Source organism: Triticum dicoccoides, chromosome 1A (assembly GCF_002162155.2).
Source record: "Triticum dicoccoides isolate Atlit2015 ecotype Zavitan chromosome 1A, WEW_v2.0, whole genome shotgun sequence".
Classification (NCBI taxonomy): domain Eukaryota; kingdom Viridiplantae; phylum Streptophyta; class Magnoliopsida; order Poales; family Poaceae; genus Triticum; species Triticum dicoccoides.
The window spans coordinates 67841938-67848965 of record NC_041380.1 but is presented as its reverse complement, the minus strand read 5'-3'; positions in this window follow the sequence as shown (position 1 = coordinate 67848965).

The window sequence follows — 7028 nt, the reverse complement described above, 5'->3', positions numbered from 1 at the left end:
GAAGATCCCTTCTCCCGAGCCGCAAAACCTCAGCCCCACCTCCATGGCACCCCCCACCGCACCAATTTCACAGCCGCCCTCCTCCCTAATGCCGGAGACGCTGTCCATTTGCCGTCGTGCACTGGGCCGTCTGCCTCTTACTCCATGCTGCTGGTGCTGCCTCGACGACGGCCGCGTGAACCATACCGGAGCCGATTCACCCCCGCTGTTGTTCACGGCGCCGGAGCGGCTCCAACTTTGGATCCGTCCAGAGTCCTGGCGCTGCTTCGGCGTAGCCGTCGATCGTCGCAACATCGCTCTTTCCCTGCCGCCGGTCGCCATCGCAACCGTGTCGGCCTCACCGACTCAGCAGCTGGACCTGCCTACTTCACCATGCCGCCAGATAGGTCACACCCTCATCTCAAATCACTTTATTTAGGCGTCAGTTGTCTGAATTTTTATTCTGGGCCAATCGATTTGAAATGGGAAGTAGCACCCCTCGAGGCGGCGGAGCTCCTAGGCTGCTGGTTGGCTGGTGTCTAATGTAAGGGTGCGGTGCCGCAAGTTCGCCGCAGAAGCAGCGCTTAGATGGCTATCTTTTAGAGTTGCATGGGTTGAAGGTACTGCCGCCGCCGGATCTGGATGACGGGGAGTCTTTGTGGATTGGCCCGGGGGCGGCACAACCACGGCAGTGCGGTGGGGCGGGGAGCGGGGTTTTGGCCGGGGCCATGGACGGCGGAGGCAGACTGCTCTGTCGTTGGTCGCTGGCTCTTCGGGGAAGATTCCGAACAGTGTCACCCGGGAGGCACAAGACGGCCAGCCATCCGGCCTAGATCGGACAGTACCAAAATAAAATAAAATCATGTGACCCCAATTTAGTCTTCAGTCAATAGACGTGTAACCACTCTCGTACCTTGCTGTTGATCTCTTAGTGTATTTCTTCAGATCAAAGAGATATGTCGTTCTTAACATTATGTGTTATATGCATCTTCAGACACACCATCTTCCGACTCACCGTAGCTGCTCCAACAAGGGAAGCATACACCAGAAGGGAGCTATAGTCCCCACTCAACAGTTCCCTGCATCGAATGCGCGTGCCCGACATGCACAGCCACAATAACTGCAGGGCCATCGACAAGTCAGCGCATAATGCTCACTCCTATGGATGGCAGCCCGATAGGTTGTACCCTCATCTTACTTGTGTGCAACATTTATGGCTTTGTTATTCATCTAAGCATGGAAAATAGATCATCACATTTCACTGTATATTCATGTTGATCTCTTACGGGTCTTGTTCAGGAGTTAACGATGTTCCATAGTTCAGCTAAGATACTTGTTCTTTAGGTAACACTGTTCCATAGTTATCATCCATCAGCCAATGCTATCCCACAGGCTGGTGATTATAGTATTATACCACTTCTAGTATTTCCTATGTTGTTCTTTAATACTTTTTTGTGCCATCTAGTTAATCTCGAGTACAAACGGTACATATTCTGTAGCTTTCATCTGTGTTCTCCCTTTAGTTTATGAGACCTGTTGCTGCTAGTTAACCCCAGTCCTACTATTTATGTCGTCTCCTACAGGCACTCATTACATAAATCAAACTACTAGTTGTCTTCCATGCATGTCAGATATAATTGCACACACTGGTATATCCACAAGAACCTCACGAAGCAATGTAAAGGCCAATAAACTTGATGTCAATGATACCCAATATGATGGAACATGTAAAGGCAGTTCTTCAGAAGACTTGCAGAAAGATGATGAATCCTCTTCACCCCACAAGGTCCTTGCTCTAACTTGGCCTGTGATATGGGTACAACATGCATACAATGTCCTGGAGTGTATCTACTCTGTTGCAATGCCATGTGCTTAGCATGCTGATCATGCATGTAAATATGTCATGCCTTCTTGTTTTACATTCCCTAGCATACAGTTTTACATTCAACTAGTGTTTTTTTGCTGTGTTGTCCTGTCGTATCCCTAGCTCTTACACCATACTCCCTCCGTCCGGATTACATGTTACCGAAATGGATAAAAAAGGATGTATCTAGAACTGAAATACGCCTAGACCCATCCATTTTTTCCGGATGGAGGGAATACATGTCAATATGTCATGCCTTTCTATTCTTTAGTACCTGTTCCATCTCTCTGCTGCTGCATGTTTTATAATTAAAGCACCATTCTTCTATACAAGGCATGCAAGGGGAAGACGGCTATCTTAGAATCTGAAGGGTTACAAACAAGGCCTTTGCAAAAGATCCAAACGCCAGGAGATAATAAACCAACTCCAGTTTTTATAGATACTGCTCCAGCACAGAGAAACCCAACTCCTACTGATAATAAGCAGATTCCAGTGGCCAAAGAACTAGTCCGCTCCAGTCCAGCAAAAATATGTCAACTCAATTATAAGAAGCGTGTGCGTATCCTTGCATCATGAAATTTTATAGCATGCTGATCATATTTTCTACATGTTTCTTACCCATCTCTCTTTCAGAAAATAAGCTTAACAGATAGAAGATTTTCTGCAATGGTACCGTTTATGAGGAAAGATTCTTGCAGGAATTCTCTGTGCTCCAATGTAGATGTAAGTACCTGTTGTATATCCCTACATTTTTACATCAGCATGTATTTTGTTAATCGGCGTGAATCCAAGCTTTATCTGATCTAAATTTAGTTGTAGCAAAATGTATGATTAAAGGCCACAATGTTGATTTTTGCAAGGAAAACTGCCTGGTAGTTTTGCATCCTGAGCTGCATGAGTGTACTATCTCATATCAGTGGGCTTGAATACTTTGGTTCTGCAGTGGGGTTTTCAGTGTTTTTTTACTGTGTTGTCCTGTTGTATCCCTAGCTCTTACATCATACTCCCTCCGTCCGGATTAAATGTCACAGAAATGGATAAAACTGGATGTATCTAGAACTGAAATACGCCTAGACCCATCCATTTATTTCCGGATGGAGTGAATACATGTCACTATGTCATGCCTTTCTATTCTTCAGTACCTATTCCATCTTTGTTGTAGCATGTTTTATAACTGAATCACCATTCTTCTATATAAGGCATGCAAGGGGAAGACGGCTATGTTAGAATCTGAAGGGTTACAAACCAGGTCTTTGCAAAAGATCCAAACGCCAGGAGATAATAAACCAACTCCATTTTTCATAGATACTGCTCCAGCACAGAGAAACCCAACTCCCACTGATAATAAGCAGATTCCAGTGGCCAAAGAACTAGTCCGCTCCAGTCCAGCAAAAGAATGTCAACTCCATTCTAAGAAGCGTGTGCGTATCCTCGCATCATGAAATTTTATAGCATTCTGATCATATTTTCTACATGTTTCTTACCCGTCTCTCTTTTAGAAAATAAGGTTAAACGATACAAGACTTCCTCCATTGGGATCGTATTCGAGGAAAATATCTTGCGGGAATTCTCTGTGCTCCAGTGTTGATGTAAGTACCTGTTGTATATCACTATATTTTTACATCAGCATGTATTTTGTTAATCGGCATGAATCTAACCTTTATCTGGTCTAAAATTAGTTGTAGCAAAATGTTAAAGGCGCCAATGTTGATTTTTGTAAGGAAAACTGCCTGGTAGTTTTGCGTACTGAGCTGCATGAATGTGCTATCTCATATCACGCACATTACTGAATTGTAGTGCTTCTCTAGTTGCCCATTCATTCATTGTGTCAATGTTGCTTTCGTATTACCTTACCTGGCTGATGATAGTTGTGCCATATTGTGTTAATTTGGTGTAGGCTAGTTGCCCAAACGTTCGTTGTGTCAATGTTGCTTTCCTATTATCTGACTTGGCCAATGATAGCAATGCTAGTGTGTTAATTTTGTGCAGGCTGCTGAAGATAAGAAGACAAACTCTGGAAACAGCAAGGCAACCCCATTGTTTCTTTCCAGTAAATCTAGGCCAGGTAATATGGCAATAACTCATGATTAATCTGTTTGGTTCCCGCCCTAATTTACGTTATGATGCAGTGGTCAAGACACTCTCCACTATCAATAATACAAGCCTGCCAAAATTGCCATCTGGATCTGTTCAGTATCCTCTGTCTCAAATGCAACGGAATAAATGTATGTTTGTGAACCAATTAATGGCTGAAGCAATGATGAAAATGGTGGATGAATCAGAGGTGCAGAGTTGTGCGACACAACAACTGATCAATGTTTTCAGAGACAGTGTGGCAAAGCAGCAAGAACTTGCCCACATGCTTATGGGCGTCATCTGTGCTGAGGTTGCAGATTGTGACGTTGCAGATGGTTAGGTTCTGCTCATTTATTTGCACTGGCATCAATCTTTGATTGCCCAGTGGATGTAATTTCCTGTAATATATTCTGGATGTGCAACGTTATTCCCTGTATGTCGTACTTTTGCTCGTCGTAATGGGCTCAAATTATCTAATTTGGCCTAAAGACATGAACGAACTTCAGTGGGCCCATTGAGTTAATGGGCCGTTACTAGGCCGAAAGTTAATGGTCGGCCCTCTTACCTCCCGGGTCGTTAACAGGCCGACATCGAAGCGGGCAACAGGTGGCCCCAATTTATTTCATGGGCCGTTAACAGGTCGTTACTAAGTTTGGGCTACATATGGCCCAACTATACTGTAGGCCTTTAGCAGGCCGAAAGAGACAGTGGGCTTGTATTGGACCATGAAGAGCATGGGCCTCTAAGAGGCCGAAAGTCAGGTCATATTGTAAACGACCCAACTGTGTTGTGGGCCTTTAGCAGGCCGAAAGAGAAACCGTGCTGGTATTGGACCATGAAGGGCATGGGCCGTTAAGAGGGCAAAACTAAGGTCCGACTACAAAATGGCCCAACTCATTTATGGTCCGTTAACAGGCCGAAAGGCACACAGGGCCGGGAATTGGCCCAACACTTAAATGGGTCGCTAAAAGGCCAAAACTCAGGTCCGACTACAATTGGCCCAACTGATTTATGGGCCGTCAACAGGCTGAAAGTGACACCGGGCCATAAATTGGCCCAACACTTAAATGGGCCACTAAAAGGCCGAAACTCAGGTCCGACTACAAATGGCCCATCAGATTTATGGGCCGTCAATGGGCTAAAAGACACACCGGGCCGGAAATTAGCCCAACACTTAAATGGGTCGCTAAAAGGCCGAAAGATGTACATCCTGAAAATTGGCACATCCATTAAATGGGTCGTTAACAGGCCGAAATCTCATCGGGCCGATATTGAGCCCAAGTATATAGCGGGCTGTTAACGGGCTCGAACTGACGATGGGCTGTAATGGTGTCAAATCTTTAACGGGCTGAATTGGCACATCTCGTATGGGTCGTGGGCTTAAATAGACCTGACACAAGTAGGCCTTATATGGGCCGGCCTGCTAATTTTTACCGGGCCGGCCTTTTTCACCGAAATGGGCCACTGTTGGGCCATGCCACGTGTCGACATATCATAGGCGCCTATCTGACCCACTGATGAGCTGACACGTGTTTCGTCCGGCCAATAAGAATTTTACACATGGAAATTTCCCATTGGTCGGGGCTGTTAACGGGTTATCGGATCCAAAACCCGACCCGATAGCTTAACAGCGTTCCGTTACGGTGGATGCCACGTGTCGGTCACCCTTGACGAAAGCACTTCTGTGACGCGCGATTTATTGTCATGGAAGTGTACACTTCCGTGATGATAATTTTGGTAATGTCATGGAACACTTCTATGACAGCACAGGTATGACTATCTTGATTCTGTCATAAATTTGTCATGGATGTACATGCATGACAAAAAAAAGCGACCTACTGTGACAAACACGTATCATCATGGAAGTGTATTTTTTTGTAGTGTATGCGTAGGTTCATGAACCCGCAAGTTGGTCACCTTAACATACATCAAGTGGCATGCGGTATCCCATTGTCACAACAGATATCCACGGCAAGACATACATCAAGTGTTCTCAAATATTTAAAGACCCAATCTGATAAGATTACTTCAAAGGGGAAACTCGATTCATTACAAGAGAGAAGAGGGGGGAAGAAACATCATAGGATCCAAATATAATAGCAAAGCTCGCGATACATCAAGATTGTATCATCTCAAGAACATGAGAGAGAGAGAGAGAGAGATCAAACACATAGCTACTGGTACATACCCTCAGCCCCCGAGGGAGAACTACTCCCTCCTCGTCATGGAGAGCACCGGGATGATGAAGATGGCCACCGGAGAGGGATTGCCCCCTCCGGCAGGGTGCCGGAACGGGTCTAGATTGGTTTTCGGTGGCTACGGAGGCTTCTGGCGGCGGGACTCCTGATCTATCTTGCGTTCTAGAAGTTTTAGGTCACGTGGGTATATATGGGTGCAGGGAGGATGTCGGAGGAGCCACGGGGGTCCCACAAGATAGGGGGGCGCGCCCTAGGGGGGGCGCCCCCACCCTCGTGAGCACCTCGTGTCTCCCATAACGTGGGGTCCAAGTTCATCAGGTGTGTTTCCTTCCAAAAATAACTCCTCCAGTTGATTTCGTTCCGTTTCGACTCCGTCTGATATTCCTTTTCTTCAAAATACTGAAATAGGCATAAAACAACAAATCTGGGCTGGGCCTCCGGTTAATAGGTTAGTCCCAAAAGTAATATAAAAGTGGATAATAAAGCCCAATATTGCCTAAAACAGTAGATAATATAGCATGGAGCAATCAAAAATTATAGATACGTTGGAGACGTATCAGTCACCATGTTCAAGAAAGTTTGGGTGATTTGGAGGTGGTGGGAAAAATCACATTTGTTCAAAAACTGGCTTAAGTTAGACCAAATGCCCCCTCCGGAATGCGGTCATTTTTTTGACCACCTCCAAATGACCTCAACTTTGGCACACATGATCTCTTGCACAAACAAAGGTGGATTTCCAAGGTTTTTTTTGAATTTTTAATTAATTTATAATGCCCTCTAGACTGACTGGTCAAAACATCGGTCTATACCTTAGGGGCATTGTAAAATATTCTTTTTCCAAAATTTCTTTCATAGTCATGATTGGCACATGTGGGTCACCATGTTCAAGAAAGTTTGGGTGATTTGGAGGT